The sequence below is a fragment of the Chelon labrosus genome, assembly GCF_963514085.1.
Source record: "Chelon labrosus genome assembly, chromosome: 11".
Taxonomy (NCBI): domain Eukaryota; kingdom Metazoa; phylum Chordata; class Actinopteri; order Mugiliformes; family Mugilidae; genus Chelon; species Chelon labrosus.
Genome location: NC_140344.1, coordinates 16,192,121 through 16,215,799, shown reverse-complemented (window position 1 = coordinate 16,215,799; position 23,679 = coordinate 16,192,121).

The following is a 23,679-nucleotide window of genomic DNA, read 5'->3' as shown; positions in this document are numbered from 1 at the left end:
CTGCAGAGACGAAGCTGTCCAGAGACTGAGCCCTGCTGGGTTTGACTGGGCCAAGATCCGATCAAGCCTCGAGGAGAGGGTCATCCTCTTCCCTGACTTCTACTTGCTATGATCTCTGAACCGATTCTAAAAAGGCCTCTGACTTGATTTGAGCAGACAGTCCCCCTTGAAAGCTGCCTTTGGTTTGGCTTCTGTAGCCTGGAACGAGAAGAGCAGGGTCAGGCTGCACACAGGCAGGAGAACGCTCAAGCAAAGGCAGCGTGAGGGGGGGAGAAAAAGAAAAAAAAAAACGAGCTGATAGCCATGCTCCAGGTGCAGATGGCACACTGTTTTATGTGTGGCCTCAGTGGATTATGTCAGCGAAGCTACTGGAGGCATATAACATGGAGAGATCACACAAAAACATTGTCAACCAAAATTCAATGATTCATTAACAAAGGTCATTTCCATGACAGCAAATACCTAATAGATGGCCAAGACTTTTGAAGTCACCACGAGGATAAAGGCAGGCTGAATAAAGAAGCCTTGAAATGAGGATAGAAATTGTAATTTTGCAGTCTTACAGGGTGGTACAATAAATTATCTCTGCACAGCATCTCATTTGAATATTATTAAAGCACATTAAATAACATATTTAAAATAAGATGCTACAAAAATCTGCACATCGCAGCAACGTATGGAATTTATGATAAATGTAAAGGATTTACAGAAAAGAAATAAATCTTAATGGTCGAATAAAAAAATGTTTTATTCAAGGATCCAATGATTAGTAGCAACCCTCCTATTTCTGCACATTGTGATGATCTGATCAAGGCAGACACTGGCCCTAAGGAGCCGGGGTTGCAGCAACCCTTAAAACCAATAATGGTCAGAGGTCAGAAAAGGGGAAGCAAAGATCCAAGTCCCATCCTATTGTGTGACATGTTTCCTTCGCCTGCTCGCCCCAAAGGCAGAGTGTCAGGGTTAACACTTCAAACACTCAATATCTTCACAAAACACAAAGGACACAACTGCTTGCCATCCACATCATTTCTTCCAGGAACAGAGATATGGATCCTTCCCCAAAGGTCACTGCCAGCTGAAGTTTCAATGATTAAGCAAAGCTTTGTTGTTTGACTTTTTTCCTGTTGCAAATCCACTTTTAGGTGCAAATTGTGCAGCGTGCTCCATATTCTGAAATAAAATTGAATTGTGTTTCATATGTCAACTTTCAATTTTAATAAGAGGTCGTTTGCGTTTGATAAAAAATTTATAATTTAAAGGTAGAAAATCAAATGTCAATGGGGGAAATACTGTATACTTTACCAGAACCCATCACCATCTGCACAGAAAATGCCTTTTATTACAATAATGCAATATATATATATATATATATATATATATATATAGTTGTTGCTTGCCCTATAGAATAACATTGCAACAATGACTCAAACAGATAATATATAAATGTGCAGAGGGCAGTCTGAGTGGGTGACTATAGCACACCTACATATGTTTCTCAAGTTCATTTTTTTTCTTGTAAGGTGATATCTTTCTTAGGAACTTTCCTAGTCCTGCCACTCTTGAACCCATGAATATTGTGCCTGCGAGCATTTCGGAAAAAGTAAAAGACAGCATTGTTACCAGACAACTGTCCGTGTCTCTGTAACTCATTTATGGAATCACGCACCAGACTAATCTCACAAGATCGGGATCTGATTTCAAGAGGACACAGGTGATTCACGAATCAATCTGCTTTTACTTCCTGTTTTCCGACTGCTGCTGCACGATGGGTGTAACTCAAAGGGAGCTCCACTTTCCCTGGAATGTGTTTCCTCTCCTAAGGTGGTGATAAAACACCTTATATTATGTGTCGCTCAGTACTCACTCGCGGACACCAGCCGTCGCGAGCACAAAACTAAAGGAACCTCCATCTTTACAGTTCTCGGTTTTGCATTTTTCCTTTACAACCGCACGCATAAAAAAAAAAAAAGAAAGAAAGAAAAATCTCACAAGTGTGGCGGATAAATATATAATTGTTTGTTCAAGTGTGTTTTGCACAGTATGAGACCTTCCGATTGCTGCACCAAGTAGAATGCACCGCAGGCAGTCTCTTGAGGGAAGGTCTCATTTTCTGCCTCCTGCCGTGAAATATTCAGTCCAGCCTGAAATAATATGGGACTCGTTTCAAGGCTTAGCACTTTTCAAATATGCTGGCAATAATGGACAGGGCATCAAATGAAGCACAGCCTCTCATAGAAAGGGGAACAGAGGTTTTGAATCCACAGCCAGGGTTGCACATAACACCATAGACAGTTAAAGTGCTGCCTACATACACAGTGTAGTGATTATTAGTCACTGAGTCTACAAATTCTTGCCTTGACACTTTCAGACCTGTATTCAGTCATATTGCACATGGTCTGTTGGATTTTACAATATAAACAAATGTATACAAATAAAAAAATATACTACAATATTACTTCTAGATATTTAAGTTTAGATGCATTAGAGCCTCAAATTATATCCCCGCATTTCTCTCCTGCTTTTTTGCATATCATCAAGGAATCGGAATTTCCGTCGGCCTTAGAAAAGAGAGGAAAATCAAGAGTGCGCCGTAAATGCACAGAAATGGAGTGCAGAAGAATGTTATAGGAGGGGGGCTTTGGTGAAAGGATTCAAGAATTTAACAATCCCACATCCTCTCAGCCTGTCCTTCATCTCTAATAATCAAGCTTGGCCACAGAATATCCCTCTGGATGGGAAGAAAAAACATGTTCCCTGTCCGCCTCTCACTCATCTTTAGACTGCCAGTCTCGGGTCTTTTCTCTTGAAGTCTTCTGTCACATTTATGACTTCAAACGCCGAGCACAACCTTTTTTTTTTTTTTTTTTTTTTTCTTAAACCGACTGCCATGTCTTTAAAGCTGGATATCTCTTCTTCTTCTTTCTTTTTCTTTTTTTGCGCCGCATTAGCATGAGATGAAGGGGAGTGCGTCTGATGCGAAGGAAGCCCTGAGAAGGCTGGACCACAGGCACTGTGAACTTGTTTGTTGCCGTACACCAAAGGCCACCTAAACAAGCTGCCTGGTTTCAGCTCGGGTGAGGGGGGATAACGGGTTCCTGGGTGCGGTTGTTCCTGACACCCCTTGTGCGAGTTGGGACAAGTTGAATTTGATGTACACGGGGTCTGAAATCTTACACGCGGAAATGGTGCCTGCACAGTTGATATCACATGGCACTTTTGCACCTTCATATCAATCTTATTATTAATTATCCTGTCTGTCTATTATTGTCTTATTCCCTCTGCTGCTGTAATGATGTTAATTTCCCCGCTGTGGGATCAATAAAGGATTATTATAGCTTGTAATATGCACAAATGGCCTACTTTGTGGACTGTAAATGTACATAAGGAATTTAGGCGAGATAAAAACGTTTCTAATTTGTACCTTTATAATATTTTTTTATAAACATGCATTGTCTATACTAAATAAAAAGCAAATAAGTCTATCTATCTATCTATCTATCTATCTATCTATCTATCTGTGATGGATTCCTTCATTCTGTGCACTTTTCCTTTCGTGCAAAAACTTGTTTAGTGTGTGAAAACTTTTAAAACTAGTGTGCCTGAAGGGCTGCAGGGGCTGGGAGTCTCACGGTGCAGCAGGAGCTCCTGATACCGGAGTGTCCACTGAGTGGCGCCGCAGCCCGCAACTTCCCCCAGCCGCCGTTTCCTGCCTGCCCCGCTCCACGCTGCAGGCTAATCCGTTCACTCGCTCCGTGTTGGGTTACAGTGACAAGGGGCCCCGTCTGAACCGCGACTTTTAGAAAGATAATATTACAGGTAGGTGCAAGCCACGGACCGTGTCACTATCGATGGACAAATTAAGCATTGAAAAACAAGACCGTGACCCAGAAATTCTCGCTTTAATCGGGTCACCGTGCTCGTTTTCATCACTGAGTGATAATGGCACCTCTCACTGTCCTTACCATTTGAAGTCCCCTTACCGCAACCTGTAGCTTTTTGGGGGGCAGAGAAAATTGTCCAGCTGGACGCCTTGTATTGGTGCCTTTGTATGTGTTTGGAGCCATCCCTGCCTGCTGATAGCTTTAATCGTTTTTTGTCTAGTTGAAGGTCAGTTTACCCCCTCCAAATCAACTGCTGGGAGGGAACCACGGCCAAGGAAGCGATGTTTATCCATAGTTTGTTTGCTTGCAAATCTAATGCAAGGTGATGGCAAGTGCATTTAAATAAATTGAATGCAAATATGAAAGTGTTTTTCTCACTGTGTGCTTATATCAAAAACTCAACTGCAAAACTGACCACATCTCCGCTGCTCTTGCTGCCAATGTGCTGGAGGACTAAACTGCAGTGAAAGAAGGACAAATCGCTTAAAAATGGCCTGGAAAAGTCCGAGTTGGCTTGTCGAAAAGAAATGCTGAATTTCCTTTTGAAATAGGCCGAACAGAGAGTCCCGCTCCTACAGGGTTTTGTTCAGGGTTCCAAGGAGAAAGCCCAATGCAAAGTGGGCCTACGGCCAACTGGGATGAATTCTGGGGTGGAACCTAAACAGATGGGAAATGGTATAAAGGTGAATGCAAGGTCAATCTGAGCTCCACTGATAATGCTGTGGGCACTGCTCGTAGCCGTGTTTTAAAAGTTGACTCAAGAAAACAGATTGTATGGTCGGAGTAAACTCTTAAGACCATATTGGACCTCTTTTTTTTTTTTCTTTTCCCTGGCTTCTTTTGTCTAGATTGCCACAGGCGGAAGCAGCAGACACCAAATGGTCAAAAAATTGTTATCATTATGTTTGTCTGGAAATCAGCAGAATGGGGGTGTTGATTTCCAGCGGGTGGGTTTTCCTTTGTCCCCCACTTCACTTCTTTTTTTTTTTTTTTTTGTTCTAACCCAGATTTTCATATTTAACAGGCTCCCAGCTGATCCATCCTGCAGCACGAAAGCGAGACAGAGAAGGTTAAAGCCCTCTGAATGCACGGGACCATACTGCAGGTAATTAATATGTCAGCTCGGTGATGAACTTCGTCAATGCATCTATCAGCACACTTACTTGGAACTGGAGTAGCTCATGTGGGATGCTGCAGAGAGCACGGGCTGGGAGTACATTTTCCCATTAGTAAACACTTCATAGTGTGTGTTGTGACTGGGGAGGGAGCGTTTCTACTCTCTGTCCAGTTGCAGTCATTTTCGCCCGTCACCTCCTCATCGCTGTAAAAACACTTGCTGTGGCTTGGTAGATTAACAGAGAGCCCCCTAATGGAGTAATTACACTGAGCCAAACATCTATTTTTCACCTGTGCTCTGCCATTATTCTCTGTCCCCTATCCACTCCATTGGAAGTCACTTACTCTCCTTACAATGAGTTATCATTGACTGCCATTTAGACGTTCTGGAGCAATTTGTCTTACTGAGGCCACGCGCTGGCCTCATTGCAAAGAACAATCATTCTCCCTCCAATATATAAAACATTCATGGGAAAAAGGAAGAGAAAATGCCCCACAAACAGATAGTAGAGAGTGGCTAATAGATACTATAAAGGTGACAGACAAGGAAAATAATGTAGGCGATTACTGGAGCAGGAACAAGCCTGCAGCACCAGTACAAAAGCTTCAGGGACTGTACCACTGGAAAAAGAAGACGGGAAAAAAAATCCTTCACGAGACAAATGTGTTAAATGGGTAGTGTGTCAGCTATTGGTGGTGGTAATTGTTCTTGTTGCAAACAAACTGTAACTCCCAGTCTAAATTTAAATGGTCAGCATTTAGTTTGCAGTCATAAAGTTTTATTTTACTTATTGTCATATTTAGTTTCCAAAGAGATTATTGAACAAAATCAATATTTCTCCAGTGTAATACTTACTGCAACATAGTTTTCTCTTTTATTGGTTCTTTTTCTGTTATTTCAGTCCTTAACTTGGTGCCACTACTTTTCCAAGCTTTGGATAATTTTTCTTATGTGGTATGGAAAGAAAAATCTCTGTTTCTTTTTTTTTGACCCGTGAACTAACCCGTTCAAAGTCTCAAATGTGTATATAGTGAATAATATGAAGAATTTGACACCCAATTTGGAAGCCATACAGAGTATTTGCCATTTAAACCTATACTACCCTCTGTCAAGCAGATTTGTCTGTAGCCGCTGATAGATAATGCAGCTATGAATCAGATCGAGACAGCTCTCCTGAAAGCTAGCGTTCATATTAGACAGAGGCTTCACTGCTGCGCACAGTCCAACACACATCCCACTCGCTCTTACCACTAAGGGGTTAATAGCGTCCTCGACTGAGTGTTTTGTTAGATTAGTCTCTCCCACTGCTTAACACAATGACAAATAACCATTATTCTTTTTCTTGCACTGATAATCAGGACAACTTAAACATTTCTTACTAGCAAAAGTGAAACCATTAATCCTCGGCGATACTGCTGATAAGTGGTGACTTTGGAGTAATGGCCCTGTCACCTTAAAGAAGAGGGAGAAAATTTGAACAATTAAAACAAGATGCCCATTATATTTTGTGCATCCCATCTCTTCGTGTCATCAGGAGGCATCTGCCAGCGGTAATAGACTAAATAATGGAATGAGATCTGGTTCGTTATGTATATTAAAGAGGGTTTCCTCCACGTTGGAATTGGCCAGGTAGTAAAGGGCTTGGCTCAAGAGAGAGTGTAAAAATGTATTTATTTATTTATTTCTTTAACACACATATCCATTTTACCGTGACCTTGCTTTTTGGATTTGGCTTTATTGTGTAGGTCAGCGCAGAAACTGAGGCAGTTAAGATTTGTGTCCTATGGTATTTATCGTGATCTCATAACTACTTCCTTTGTGTGAATTTCCTTATGTAATCGTTCAGTTTTGTGCTTATTTGATTTCAAGTTCAACAGAACATTTTTCAAGCAAAAGTGCGAAAAATTTGATGGTTTTAGAATCCAGACACAATCACCCTAATAATAATCTTATGGCTTTCTTTGACTTATACCAAACTAAAGCTGAACCTCTGAATTTTGTACCGTTGGTACAAAGTACAAGTTGGCGTAATTTTGGTCACGCTAGTCCGAAAATATTAATAAAGAAGATCTGCTGAAATCACTTGATGGCTTTGATAGTCAAAGAGGAAGAAACAACGGAGAGATGGCATCAAAGGGAAGTGTTGAAATCCACGTAAACCATAGGAAATGTAGGAAGCTTTAAATATAATGATCACATATGGAACTATGTGTTGCTTTTTATTGCGAACGCTCAAACTTACCATGCAGTGCATGTTGCACTGTGTATGGCAATTTCGGCTGTATTTACGCAAGGTGCCTCTGAACTACAGTTTTTGTGGTAAACACACTGGCACCATTGACTTACAGTGTACCTTTTGAATACTTTCAAGGTAGTCCGGAAACAGTGTTTAAACATTTTGCTACCACAGTGCTATGAGGAAATAGTCAAAGACCTTGTGTGCGCTAATTAAAATACTCTTCATATATCATCTCTATCATATGTTTTATTCGTTATAATGTCTGTCTCCAGCACTAATCAGCTGTTGATATAGCATTAGAGGTGTTACGCCGTAACTGACAGGATGATAATAAACATGCAGATTTTTTTTTCTTTTTAATGTCTGATTTGATGATTTGCTCTTTTTCATTTGCCGACTTTAGGTATCTCAAAGTCATTAAAAAATACGTATCAGTTGCACTATACATTTGTTCCAGTTCTAATGTGTACCTTCATTGTCAGTTTGGTACTAATAACTGAACACAGTTGGATTCACTTGAACGTGATTGATGGATTAATTAATTAGATTAGAATACGATGAAAACACACCTATTTAATTGCTCAAGGCTGCTGAAGACGAGGAAAATCTGTTCAAGATCGAGTCTGAATCATTTTTGTCCGTGTTTGTTTCATCGGGCGCAGTAACTGTCGCTGAGAGGGAAAGTAGAGCTAATTAGCCAGTTGACTATTTCCTGGTATGGCCCATAATGTCCTTAAAACAGATGGTGAAGAAAAATGTTTTTTAACCACCAGATTCAACCTTTAGATCTAATTAGTTTCTAATAGAGTTTAAAAGGGAACTGTCCAAAACTTCAAGTAAAATTGACTGTGAATTTGATCATCCAGATATAGTAGCATCGTTTGATAATGAAGCAGCCTTGGTACATGGTTCGTATATTACAGCTTTAGATAGAAACTTCAAAACATATTCTTAACTATTCTTTAGATGATTCTTCAAGAAAGTACTTTAACTGGCCCTGGATTTTGATCATTGGTTGAAACCCTTTGTCCTAGGTTCCTACTATAGTATACTCCTGTGTTTATCTGTTATCAAACATATATCGTTTATTCTACATGTCAAACTCGAGATTCTTTGGCAGCGGCCCAGTCCCAGGCACTTGATACTTAGTATTTCTATGGCTGTAGCTCTGTTTTGATCAAAGGGGTTCAGGGGCCTAAGATTCAAATCCCCCAAAGCCCATTTTGGCTACTCTTTGTTTAGCCCATTGGCATTCTGACCCCATGCTTCTCAGACTTTGAACTCAAAGCTTGGAAAAGCCGTATCGCTTCTTTAAACACATTATCAGTGGGCTAGGTTTTAAGAATATCGCTAATCATCTTAAGGTTTTAGTGCACTGTGGCGGTATAGTTAAAGCCTCAGGGCCCATTTACTGGCATGGACACTGTAAGGAGTTTTCTATGTAATATGCCATGACTTCATGGCAGCTAGTGGTTTGTAAGTGTATGCATTTCAGATTAAAGTTGCTTGGAAAATACATCTGTGCAATAATTCTCTGTCACAGTGAAAGTTGGTTAAATTTACAACCTAATTTTGGAGTTTTATCAGGGTGGGTGCACTTTTTATTGAAAAGGCAGCATATAAGTATAATGGGGTGTGACTGCATCTGCGCTGGATCCTCCTGGTAGCGCCCAATATCAATAATTTAGCTTTGAAAGTGCAATACTTGATATTTTCCTGTAGCAAAATCACCTTTATTTCTTGCTTTTTTTCTCCATTACATCTCCAGTCTTTTCAGAATGGCGATTTTCAATCCTGTGAGACAAAATTCATTAAGACTTAAATTAACATTTAGCTTACTTTGTGCATCAGGTTAAAACTTCCTCCTACACACCAGAGAGCTTGGCTGGTAGTTTAAATAACAGCTCTTAATGCTTTAGTTTAATAAGAAATTTCTGTATCACTTTCAAGAAACCAACATGGACTGCATAACTTTGGAATACTGCACCTTCATGCTAGGCAAAGATTATAATGAAGTGAATATATGGACGGATTGTTGTTCTGTGCAGGTCTTTTTGTGCCTTTTTCGCTCCACTTTCACCTATCAATCTCATCAGCCGCCATGATTAAGATTTGGCACCTTGAATTACATTGTCTTCCTCTGGAAATATTTCAGCTGTATTTCTTCCACTCTAAAGGGAGATGAAGATAAAGGATAAGACCGTAAAAACACATCCTGTTGTGTGAATCCTAGAGAAGGCCTTGAACCCTGCCATTCATCCCTTTCACTTCATCAGCTGAGTCTAATTGCCACAGAGGACAGGATACCCAGGGCCCAATTGTTCTTTATCCTCTTTGGAGCCTCTGAGGCATGAAAAGCGAAAGGCCTGCTTTTGATCTTTTTTTTTTTTGTTAGTTTTTTTTCTGTCTTCCCTGACTATCCCTTCCCTTAGAATGAGACACTCCTTTCACACTGTGCCCCCTTCTTCATCCACGCAAAATAATTATCAAGCTCTGCTTCATCAAATAATGGTGGATATCGGAGGTCATGATGGGGAGGGCCAGAGGTCTGCAGGGTGGCCCTAGGACGTTGTGAAGCGCCCATCTAATCTTAGAGGCAGGCTCCTTAGCTGTGGCTACCTTTATGTACCTTGACCTCAGTTTTCGTTTGTCTGTCCTAATGAGACCCTCTCATGCAGCCAGTGCAATAGAGGTCTTGCAATGGCAGGGTTGGGAGGCCAAAGTACAATGAGACACAGGGCTGTGCTGAGACAAGGGCGCATCTGTGCTATCTTATTAAGCCTTGGAAAAGAGCTCATGCGTTTCAACGGCCCATAGGCGCTGAGAGCAGATCTATTGACATCTACTTGTCCTTTGCGGTCAACACCTTTTTCTCTAAGGAAGCAGACACACCCAAGTTCTTGTTAGGAGTAATTCTTGGCAGAGCATTTAACAAGGAAAAGTGCTTAACTTGGTTTGGGTGACCATGTGGCGTGAGGATAAAAGATGCAGTTTTGTAACGATGAAAAATTCCTTCAATCCAGGGAAATGAAAGGATGCCTAAGACCGATTTGTCAAGAGGAAACAGTCCTCTTACTTAAAAGAGTAAGGGCACCAAAGTTTGTTTTGATGCGAGCTTACGCACTGGCTTTTTTACACATTCAGAAACATACTGTTGGCTGTTTATTATATTTTTTAATAAAATACTTATATATAGTTTGTTGTTGTTTGCTGTTTACTTTTCTTAACTTTATGTATGGACTTTGCCATTGTGCATATCAAGAAATATAAAAAAAGAGTAAATGCTAGCTAAAAAATCTGGGGGAAGAAAAACACTTTGTAAAAAAAGCAAAAAAAGAAGAGAACTCAAATATAACTAACAAAAGGGACAGCAGGATATACTATAAGTAGAAGAAAATGACAAACAAAAACACAAGTAGGCAAACAAAAACCTTTAAGCAATCATGTTAAGCACGCCTAACATCTGAGCACTGTGCGAGAACAAAGCAGGGCTCCTGTCAGCGCATCGATCCACTCCTGAAGGCACACATCCATAGCTCTCTGATTGCTCCCTGCCTCTTGCGCCTCTCTCCCCCGCGCCTCTAACTCTTTGCTCTGGCTCCTTTCTGAGAGTGTGCTTATTGATCTGGCCTACTTCGTTGGAGTTAACTCACTGATAAAACCTGACCGAGGGCTTCCAATGGCCTGAAAGAGTTTGGAGAGAGCTGGTGAGGAAGATGATCAGGAGAAAAATAAAAAATAAAATAAAAAAAAATTGCTCTACAATCACTAAAATGTTTTATCATAAGAGTTTAAGATTCAAGATTGAAGGTTTGTAACGCACTATTGTCTTCCCGTAAAAGGATAGTGTTAGGGTTGGGGTTACAGATTTTTTTAATAGCTTAACAAGAACAGAGACAAGGGAGTTACTCAGTTCACATATTAACCCTTAACTGATTTGATTAATCTAAACTTTAATGTTTTTAGATATCTGATCTAATTTTAGATATCTAATCTAATTTGGAGAAACTACCTAGGCTAGTTAAAACCTTAAAGAAACTGAACAACTATGGGATATATTAAAAAACACTACTTACGCATTGAAAATATTCTTCATCATCCAATCGTGATTCCATTTTTAAGAACGTATGTAGGAGGTAAGCTTTGCCGGTGCTTAAAATCAAAGGAAAGACTTTTGGTACCATTGGTCACTTTTACTTTTGAGCATTCAGATCACTCAGAGCATCATAAATAGGAATTTAATGGTGACATATTGAGGAAAGGTGCAGTAATGAAAAGTGTCATTGACATCCATTCATTCATGCATCCCTTTATTCATTCATTTGTAAGTACTGTTAAAGGAGTCTCACATAATGCGCTGTATCTCACTTAAACTCAAATTGAACCTTATTTATAGAGTTCAGGATTTGCAGTATCAAAGTAGTGTAATGTGAAAGACAAATTTATCCATTGACTTCACTCAACTGATCAAAATGCTGCAGGTGAGTTACTAGAGATTTTCAAGAGAGTTTGTTTACAGCAGAATGAAGCAATGATCAATCTTTGATAAGATGCTGTTGATTAGATGCGGAAGATTTGTAAATTTCCATTTCATTATTAATATGCAGGATATTCTGAGATTTCAAGTAATGAACAACTGCTAATATTTTTTCTCAAGAAAGCTTACACAAGGCTCTCAAAACTCAAGTGTTTCTTTAAAAAAAAAAAGGAAAAAATGACTCATGTTTTGTGTGTCGTTACGTGTAATCGCATCTCCAGAGTGTGATTATATTGTATGTCAGTTTGTGTATATTTTTGCAAGTGTGTTGTGCTGTCATGTTTGTAGCATTCCATGTGGGAGGGTCTGTTGATAAGTAAGCCATCTGTAGTGTTCTGCCGAACGACATGTTGTAAAGCGCGATTTGAGAGTGTGGAGAGACTTGACTTGACAAATCTTGGCACATAATGAGACAGAAGGGAGTAAAGGCAGAAGTCTGTCCAGAGATAAACAATTAGATTTGTCCCTGAGGTAAAGGCCATGCAATGCAAGGACTCTCAGACTAACAAAATCAATATGGCTTCCAGTAAGAACACTCAGGGGGTAGAGTGATGAAGAGGTTATCATTCATTTCTCAGATTAGCACACACATACACAATGAAGAACTGTCTCGCTTCGAAAATCGATATCATCACAAGCATGAAAGCTGCTTGTCAGTGATGTATATATTTGAAAGTATTCATCTGCTATTCAACTGTCTGTCAAGTATGATCGGCGTAATGAGACGTGATAGCATAGATCAACAGGGATACTGAACTGAGCTAGCCAAGCCAGTTTTTGTCAGCAGCCAATTGTGTGAGGATCTTAAAGGAGACAGCATTTGGGAATGATATTTTCACACCCCCAGATAAAACCATAATGGAGCATGAGCCATAGACAGAGTGGGCAGTCCCTCAGCGTTGCATCCCCTCTTAGGCCCTGCCCAGACTTGCAGGTCTAATCTAACATCTCACCACTGTTCCCAGCAGGCCTCACAAGGGTAGCACTGCCAGGGCAAGAAGGGTTGGACTGTTAGGAGGGGGGGCGTCCCACGTTGTGCTTGCACTGGCTTTAAAGAAGACAACAAAAAGAGAGAGAATGAATGGTTTTGGGGTGGGAGAGGGGGCAGTCACAACTTGTGTGCAACTGCCTGTTAGGCAGGGAAGTCTCCTCAGAGACGCCGAGTCGCTGACCATAAAGGTGTGAGTCTGAGCCGTGGCCAGCCTGTCGCCTCATCTCCATGGAGACAGCGACGTGGCACCCCAGTGGGCTTGTCTCTGCTGTGGCCTGGAGCAGCAAGATCACTTGGGGATGTGGCCTGGCCATCACCTGGGCTTCAGGGGACGAGGAGGCACTGGTCTGATGACCTTCAACAACCTGCCAGTCTGTCATCAAGGCCTGGGGAATAACGCGAAAAAAATCAGCTAGGGATTTGTGTAGAGACATTGTTCACTCAGCTATTGTATCACTGGAGGAGTCTTTGTTCCAGTGGGAATGAACTGGAGCGAAGGACGTAGTTTTCATTACATTAACTCACTGTGGTGTTTGCAAAAAAAAATTAAAATAAAAAATCCTTTTCCTGTATTACCAATGTAATATGTGGGATTTTAGACTTTACTGTTTTGTTTGGTTGTTCTCCGATTGGTTAATCAGATTGAAATATGAAGAAAAACGTCGAAGATCTGAGTAAATAAATGTAATAATTCTGATTCTACCTCTGGCAATACAATGAAATCAATGTTTGGACATCCCCTTACACTTTAGCCTGCAACATTTTTCTTGTACGAGAAATGTGCTATATTTAAAAAAAAGCTGTTCCCTGTCATGAAATTGCTTAAAAAAAATAAAATAAAATATGGTGCAACAAAAATATTTCACAAAGTGAGAAATAAATTGTTCTTCCGATGGACACTAGGGCTGCAGCGTGATCATTATTTTTTTATTGTTATTGATTAAATTGCAGGTTATATTCTTATTTGATTGATTTAATTAAGTTTGTCCATTTTCTAGAACTCAGTTGACATTGCTGACAACTTGTATTGCCCAACCAACAATCTAAATCACAGTAATTTTCAAATTAAAGTTGTACGAAATAGAGAAAAGAAGCATTCTACACATGCGCAACTGAAAAACAGATTTTTATTTTCTTGAAATTACTAAAATGATTAATCAGTTATGATGTTTACAGTTTAATTTTCTACCAGTTTATCTAAATTGTTCTTGTGGACATTGACTTGCAATGTGATGCATATTTATTTAAAATTGTGGGAGTTTAAACCGCTACCTTAGATAGAAATGTCTTGTAAATGTACATTGTTACGCACTATATGAGGTTTTGGAAACCTAAAAGCAAGAATCTTGCCGTTGTCTTCTGTTTCAGAGACGTGCAGAGAAGAGTATTAAAGAAATTCCACATGATTCGATACATAAGCAGAAGCATCACAGTAACTCTAGTATAGACTATTGTTGGTATCACTGCGATAAATTATTGCCAAATGGGATTTCAAATCTTCTTCATTTGAGTGTAAAGCGGCGCCTTCCAAACCATTCCCTGGAGACACTTGTGTTGCATTATCTGACAAACCAATACAGGAGATTTGGTGGAAAAATCTGTGCTTTCTTCCTTTCAGCCAAAAAGAAAGAAGATTTTGAATGGAGTGGTGATTCTTTATGCAGAGCTGAGACGCGACACCTTCCAGACGGTGAGAGATGGCGAGCCCTAATAATACAGAGCTGTACAATGGTTCTGACAGGCGAGCAATAAAGCAATCAGGGTCCCAGGCATTCCAAATCTCTTTACCGCCCACCCTCTAACAGACTGAGAGATGGGCGGCTGACCTGTGAGCTGTCAATCATGGGGGATACCTGCTGGAGCCTGATCAGGGAGAGCTGAGGGCACCAGTCCATCAGATCTGTTTTCACACTCCAGACACTAACATTGCAAGCATAACCACAGACACAAAAAAGCCCCACCGCCTCACTCTTAATTAGGAGATGTGTGTGCGTGTGTTGTTTGGGGGGTGGACTTGTTTGGTTTAAATGGGCATGGGAGTGTCTTAGATATAGGGGGGTAGTAAGTGGAATCCCAGTGAGACTTAAAATAACCTTTTTCCCTTGATTTAGGAATCAGGCATTGATCTGTCATGCTGTTTTGTACAAGCAAGAGCTCTTTCAGCATTGCTTCTCAGTGTGTGTGTGTGTGTGTATATGCAGTGTGTGTGTGATGGGGGAGTGGGGGGTTAAGGCTTGTTCATTAGCTGTCTGTAGCCCATTCCAGCAAATAGATCACCATAATTCTGTGGTTAGTTAATGGCTTTCTGGTGTTTTCTCTAGAGTCTTCCTGTCTGAGGGCTGACTGCTAAAACTCCTCCACAGTTTTTTCTCCTTTTTTTCCAAGTGGGGAGTCTTGTGTTCTGCTGCCTAACTCAGACAATTGGCTTCAGCCAGTGGCCAAGTCTGCGCGCAGTCTGGCCGCATGGATTCACATTAGAGAAGTAAAAGCAACATCACAAAAAAAAAAAAAAATAAATGCTGATCTGACATTCTGTCTCACTGACTGGAATCGTATTGGTTCTCCACAGTTGAAACCTTTCTGTGACAGGAAAGGTTCCCACAATAAAAGGTTGGGTTTCTGACTTCTTGGGTCCAGGGGTGTCCACACTTTTACAATGACCAAGTCAAAATGATCTACCTACTTAAAAAATGCTATATAGGTATGTACGTATATCTCAGACTGGCTGCCCGTCAATCCGTCATTGTATATCAACCAAGTGTCAAATGCTGTAGCGGGGATAGATGGTAGACCAACATCTAAAACATTTTATTTTTTTTGCATGACACGTGATCTACCCGCACTACCTTTGCAATCTACCGGTCTATCACGATCAACGTATTGGGGAAACCTCTGATTTAGACATGAAGTGTATAATGTGTGGCATGAACCTGTTATGGTAAGGGCTTTCACAATCATGACATTTCAGTTAATAACTGTCCCACAAATACTTGCAGTTAATGATATAGTACACCCAGTCCGCGGTAAAATCTGGAGTTCCAATGATTTTAAACTGACTGGTTCTATAACACCACCATAAAGGAAGTGAAGCATTTCAAGAGTTTCTGGTACTAATTATCCCCTTAGGTGCCATTAAATGATAGGAGAAGAAGAGGGAGACAACAAGATGGAAAAGAGCACCAATCAAATCTCAAATGGTGAAAAAAATTCTGATGAAAAAATATGACATTTATAGGAGTTTGGTTCAGGTGTTTTTAATGCAGGTAAATGGCAACAGTTTTAGTCATTATCAAACCTCAGCTCAAATAATTGTGATCAGGCCATCACGTACAAAACGGAAGAGCTATGACAAGCCCGGTTAAAGTAAGCTCAGTTTACATTGGGGGATTTGAAGTTCTTAGTCTTCCCTCAGATGCCAAAATGTAGTAAATGTAGTTGGAATCACATGAACCCCACCAGACAACAACAGCCCTTATTCTAAAATCATCTGTAAAATACTTACCAAAGAGACTTTGGACAATCCAAAAAAAAACAACAAAAAAAGAAGATATACTCCAGAGCAGATACGTCAACAATTACTTAATGAGTTGAGATGGATATTCATATCAATCAATAAACTGCCTGACAGTAGTATGTACGGAAAAAACAAGGGCCCCACATTTATTGAGCTTACATCTAGCGGCCACTTCAGTTTGAATGTGATTCCAAGTCTTATATGTGAAATCGTGGTATGTTTATTTGTTTTTGAGGTTTTCCAAACTAAGTAAAGTTAATTATTTTTTCAAATAATTGCACATCAAGTACTGCTGAGCCCTCACAGAATCATCACCCAACTTTGCACCTCTCCACATTATTAGTTGTTTTTATGTAATAGATTGTTTGCTTTGCATGTACTCCATGGTTGCCTCTCAAAGGCTTTCATCTGCTCACCCCTATGTGAAACATGCTCAACTGTTGCTGGCAAACACGTCTGATTAACAACTGCACAGTAAATACCCAAAGTGAAACAGAACAAAAATGAAGTTAACAAGTGTTGGACTCAGTGTTCATAGAATAAGGGCTGTGATCCCAGTGTTTCTCTGTTTCTGCTGAGTCAGTGTGCCAGTTCTGACTTCATTTCACACTGAAAAGTAGTGTTTCATTGCACTTTCTGGCTGATTTCAAGGTTGTTGCCTCTCTGACCACATGTCGCATCACTGCTGTGGGCTGTGGATAGAAGTATGCCAACTCTGATGTTACTCTAGTGTACTGACATCACTGCAGCATGAAAACCACAGAAATCAGCAAAACCACATTTTCGGTTAATGTCAAGTATAGGTATGTTGTTAAGCCCATTAGATGTGCTGCTGTTGAGAATCCAAGATGAATCTGGTAGCAAATTTAGTCTCAGTTTGTGTTTGTTGACAGATGAAGCTGCCAGGCCCACATACCATTGAACACATTTGAGTTACAGTTATTACAATTATGCCATTGTGATAAGGTTTTAATGAAAATTTAAAAGTTTAATAGTAGAAGTTTTGTTTGCATTATTTGATAGTTATTCAAAGGATTAATTGACTAATCAGACAATGATCAATAGATTAATCGGAAAAAACATCGGCAGATTAATGGATTGAAGAAATGACCATTAGTTGCAGCATTAATTGAAAGTAACCTCAGCATGGTGTCTGGCAGACAGAGTCACACATTCTGTTCTACATGTGCAGCATCACATACGTAATGTGGATTCTGTTCAACAGGAAGCAAATATACAACATGCACGGCCGGTTGATTAGTTGGAATAAATGAGAGTTTTAAACCACAGTGTCACCCAACCATGACCCCGAGGCGTGTGTTGTTTGGGTGGTCCGTAAGTGAGGGGAGTTTCTCTGGAATGCCGAAAGGGAATTTCTTCAAATTTGGAACAAACATCTACTTGGACTCAAGGGCGGATGATTAGAATTTGATGGTCAGCGGTTAAAGGACACAATGACCTCCCATCTGTCTGTCTCATTCCTGTGTGATCTATCGGCTCATCATATCTTTTGTATGACGCTTAAATAAATGGAGTAGTGCAATATTTCCCTTCTGAATTGCTGTGAAGAGCACATATGAAGTAAATTAAACAGAACATTTTACATCCAGTACCCGTAGTCACCATCTGAAATATTTGATACCTGTATGTATCCGTATCTTCAGGTCAAATTCAGGAACCGTAGTCTTACCGTTAAATCAACAACGAATGGGCTAAGTAAGCTTTTGGTGGAACTGGACTACATTTGACTGAGAAACATGCCAAACTACACTTGTTACCATTAAATCTAAATCTATATAAACCAGTCATGAATTATCTAGATGATGGAGTTCTGTTGTCTTTGGCTGTTCCCTAGATTGAAAATGAGAACCCTAAAATGTTATGTTGTCTTTCAAGCTGTAAACTGTCAGGGGAAAAAAGGGCGTGCAGTATATTTTAAGGTGTTTCAGATCTCAACCACATTTGACAATGAATGATGAGTTGTGCAGAAGTCTGTACTTAAACTGTCCCTTAAGGGTGCTCTGTAGTGTAGATCCCCCTCACCTCCCTCCTCGCATCTGGGAAATCTGGATGACTTCTGAGGCTTGACGTCCAAGTCTCCCTTCCAAAGAAAGCCTTGTCTTGTTCCTTCCAGATCTCTGATGTCAGCCTGGACTGGGAACCTGTGATATTCTGCAGCTGGAAGAGCAGCCTCTATGCATTTTACACGGCAATGAAAAGCAGGGTTTACTGGACCATTCGCCATCTGACATCACACTGAAGTCTGCAGACTGGATTTTCTTCCAAAACTTCTGTCCATTGACAGCAATATCCTCAAAACACACGATGTCTTTAACATTTTTATGTCATGCTATTTGACTGGACAGCATTTAATGGCTTTACCTGATCTCCAGACTTTTGGTTTGGTTTTCTGCTAAAGTATATGGTTCGTCACATAAACACAATGACCAGTACTTTATAGCTAAGTGATTCTGCATATTTCTGCATGGTTTCTTGTTAAGGATTTGCTAGTTAGAAAGTGTTTCAAATTTGACAATTGACTTAAGCATCAAGTCTGACACTAGGATTAGTCCCGCCCCAAATGTGAGTCATAGCAGTCCAAGGGACAGTTCCCTTGAAGCTCCCACTGAAATGAAAGTAGCTCATGCACTCATCATATTGGCTGCCATTTTGGCTGTTCTTTGGATCAGTGGAAGTTTTGTTCATTTTCCCATTTCTCAACTTCAGCATGAGCACGCGGCAAAGCAAACAAACCAGAAAGCCTGCCCCAACGACATCCTCCCTTTATTGGCAGCTGATACATGAACAAGAGGTTGTCTTGGCTGGAAAAAAAGCGACTGCCGAGGCGTTGCTGGACCTCCAGACCTTTGTGACCAATGGCGTGTCATCCCTCACTTTGTCATGTTTAACTAAAACCAATCCCCATTCAGAGCAGCATCCATCAGTGTTAGTTGAGAACAATGACAGATTGCCTTTCTGCTGCACTCAAAGCATCTGGATCCTTTCTCTACTCCCCCTCTTTTATTTATGGTAAACAGCCTGAATAACAGCTGGGCAATGGGATTTTACAAGTTAATCAATTGTTTGTTAGGAGCCACAATGATGCCCCATACCCAACCATCTGCGAGTTAATGTTCATTTACCATGCTAATTTTCCCACAGGCAACAGCATATCTATTGATTACTTCTTGAGAGATTTGTCCACACTTAGCATTATGAAATACTTAAAAATCCAAAATTACACTTTTTATGCGTTTTAATTTGGTGTGACTGAAATAAAATGGAAATATTAAATCAATTGATGCCGATAAACTCGCACAGATGGTGCAAGCACAAAACTACAGAGGCAGTAACTGTATGTTCCCGTCCACATTTTTATTCTTGCAGTGGGATGTCCTGAAAGTCATATTAAGTTTCCCACACTGGTTTGTGCATGCAGGTAAGCACTGTTTATCCTGGACACCGTGCTTCCTGTTGCACATAAGTAGTCTTTGTCTCTCCGTCCAGGTATTTGCGCCTTTGGCAGGGTCTCGGTCTTTTGTTCCTTTTTGCTCCTCTTCAGCTCCACACGACGACTCGCATGAACACACAGGTGAACACAGGTCAGCGACATGCAGTCAGCAATGCACATGCTTGGCCCTTGCAAATCGTTGGCACAGTCACAAATTTGATGAACAAAAAAAGTCGGCAAGGATATGGTTTTTAGATTTTTTTTTTTTAATGGAAAAACAAAAGAGACAACACAAACACCACCAACATGAATGCACATGAACATGAGTCCCTTGTGCCTGCAGCCCACCCTCAGAAAAATGAAGTATTATTTCTCAAATTAGAAAATTATGAGAACATTATTAAACATTATTAATCAGAAATAACTTTTAGAAAACTCATAAACAACTGATTTCGTAGTGTATAGAAATTAGAAAAGATTTTCTTATTAAATCTACTTTATTTGGCCGTGCTGTCTTGGCAGCCTTGAGCCAATGCTCGGATAGGGCTCCATTTACAACTGTGCTGTGAGCACTGGTATTCACCTTTCCCGTTTCCCGGCTGCAGCACAGAAACCACACGCTACTTTATTTATAATCCAACCAACCTCAGTGTGTAACTCTTGCCCCGTACTCTTGCTGGCATCACACAGCGAGGTCACTTCCCTCTGCACCTCCACCACTGCTCTTGCATTCCAACATGGCTCTAGGACAGCAGCCCGGCAAAGCTCTATACTCCTCAAATCACAAAGAGGCCCAGATCAGAGCCGAGCTGGATGCAAGCCAGGATCCAGGCCCTCACAGCCCAGGCAGCTGGGGGCAGCCTATAATAAGTGGGAGACAATGAGAACTAGCACACCGCCCACGCTTTGCATGTGGATGTCGACTCAGAATTGAAATTAAATGGTTTCATAGGTTTTCCGCAGACCACCCTAATTACGAAAAGATATGAAAACCACGAGTGGGTTTAGAGGAGATGTGCATTAAGGGTATATATTTAACATTCTAATTTAAGAGAATATATTCAGTTCACTGTAGTCAACTATGAAAGTGCAAAGTTATAAAAGACAAAGATTAATACAACACAAGTGAAGACATAAAAAGAGGCTTTATAGAGTTTGAGATTTTTTTTTATTTGAAACTTAAATAAATGCTTGTTATTTTCTAGGCCAGCTTTATTTTTATGTTTCACCTACACTTTTTAAAATGCCTGTTCAACGGCGCCGGACTTAGTTTACTGCAAAAACTGGGCAGCTGATCTGTTCTCCAACGGTCATCAAAAACATGTATGTACTTTTTTTTTTTTTCTTCACATGGGAAAGTGGACATATTAAAGGCATTCTGTTTTAATGAATAATAATGAACAGTTCGCTGTGATGTAGATGGCGGTGGTGCTTTAATGGTCCCTTGTAGCCTCTTAAGCCTCTGGTGATAAATCTTACGCAGGCTCACTCGTATAACTAAAACCCAAACCTCATTCAACTTCACATCCATCAGTGTTTGGCTCAAAGCGATGACAAAGCACTTTCAATTACACCAGTAACTGACTCTGGAAACAGTTCATAGCAGGGTCCAGGCTCGAAGACTAGGGGGAAAACACAAGGGGGAGGGCAGAATGGCTGGTAGGGCATCCGTTTGACTCGCTCCCCAAATAATAAAAAGGGTGGTGTGACTCGGGGACACAAGGGATGCCGCCAGTATTGCGAACCCAAGGACAATTCACCTATTTTGTGTGCTGTCACCCCTGTAGTCTGATTTATGGTTGGGACATCCTTCCTATGACCCATTCGTCCATCAGCTTGGCGCTATAAGGATACTCTGGTGATTAAATGCTGAAGTATCAAAGCGTCCTCAGTCAGGGCCCTTGTCTAGTACCAGAGGGCCTTGCGCTGCTGAATGGGGAGTGTGGCAGTTGGGAGGGAGAGCGTTGCAGCACCAGAGGAGTGCCGTTCTTAACCCTGAGCAGCAGAGGATAGAAGAGCTTTTTGAGAATCCATCAACTGTAAATGCTTCATTCCATAATGTTGGTGTTTTCTTTTTCCATTTTTTCGTCCCAGTTCGTAATTATATTATGTTGAGTGTGTGCTCTCTAAAAGTTAACACGGCGCTGTTTAATTGGAGTGATTTTACTCGTAATTGCATGATCCTCTCTGCCACTTTTGGCTTCCACTTTGTTTGAATAAGCGGGCTAATTTCAGAATCCGTCCTCAAAATTAATCAGTATAGCATACTTAATATTGAAGTTCAAAAACGAAATAATTGAGGAAATGTAAATCTGCTCTGAATAATGGGAGCCTCAGTCGTCAACAAAAACAGCGTCCCAAAAATGCACCAGTCTGGGACGAGGCGGCAACAGATAAGTGATTATAATTTTTTTTTTCTCTTACTCTCTTTAAAATGTCTTTATTACATAAATAAAAACAGAGTCTGATCCTCAAGAGTGCCTGATCTTTTAAAGCACCTCTGACTTGAACCCCCCTGATGAAAGGCCCACACTAACATCAGGAGTCCAGAGCCTTTACTCTCTAACTTCAGGCAATTATGACACAGAGGAGATCTTTGCCTCCTGCACTCCAAAAGAAGAAGAAAAAAGGCATTCCTTCTTTTCTAAGCTTAGTTGTAAAAATAAGCTTGCTCTCCTCAATTGCAGTCACCCCTTGCCCTTTGCAATAGCAGCAAGGATGTATCAGAACAAGCCATGGGGCAAAACAAATCACTTGTGATTTACAGAATTATAAAGATTTTAATAGCTGCAATGTTTCTCTCTCAGATTGCTCTTTATTTCCAGGAGTCAAAGTTTCCTGGGAGCCCCGGGCTTTTGAAAAGCAGTAATTGGCCAACAGAGAGACTTAGGATCTCCCTGAGTGATTGAGGGTATTTGTTGCTATGAACTTGAGGGTATCACGCTAAAAGATCACAGGTCCAGGTTCTGAGAGACTGCGAGTTGTCAAGCACAATTCATTTTGCAGCTGTGGAAGCCAGACTACTTTTCCATGCAGTTTTGTTTAAAGTTTTAACCTTTCTCTGGAACTTGAAGTGTTTTTTTTTTTGTGCTGATTAGTAATGTTTCCAAATAATCCAGCAAGCTGTGAGGGGCAGTGGTTTGTGACCTAAAGACAACCTTCAGTTAATACGAAATAAATGTTACAGTAAAAAAAAAAAAAAAAAAGTGTTAGTCTGCCGTGAAAACAACAACGGTGCACAAAGTACATTTCTGAGGAACAACATATATATATATATATATATATATATATATATAATGTTATTATTATTTTGCTCTTTACTTTTTTAGTAGAAATATATACTATACATACTTTATCTTGTGACAGTTTTGAGATAGTAAAATGAAAGTCCACTAAAGCTTTGCAACAGTATACACTAAGCTGAAATGACTTGCAGCACTGTCATTTATAATAAATACCCAATCAAGCAGAACTGCACTCACTACTTAATAATGTATGTCATGAATAAAATTGTAAAATGTATTTTTCTGTACGTATATATAAATGTATGAATTTATATTCAATGATACAATTTTATTTAAGTTTTGAATCTGTTGTATTACTTAATTTAACAATTTCTTTTAAGCTCTTTCGATAAAGTACTAAATTTTATGGCACACATCTGCACAATGACTCATAATGTTGAAAGCATGTGCTTTCGGTTAGAAAAACAAGTCTGGCAGTAGCTAAGCTATATTAAGGAAATCCACCAGGGAGGCATAATCGAGTTTGACTCTCTACCGGTGGTCTCCTTGTTAGTGTTGCGAGTGTCAGAACTGACAGTGCAGGTAGCTCAAATGCCACTTAAGGTTTTAGCTTCAGTGGCTTTTGGAAAGAAATGACCGTGACCTGTGTAGCTTGAGCCCACATCCCACACCCTTTCTGCCTGACAGCCGCTCAATGGCAA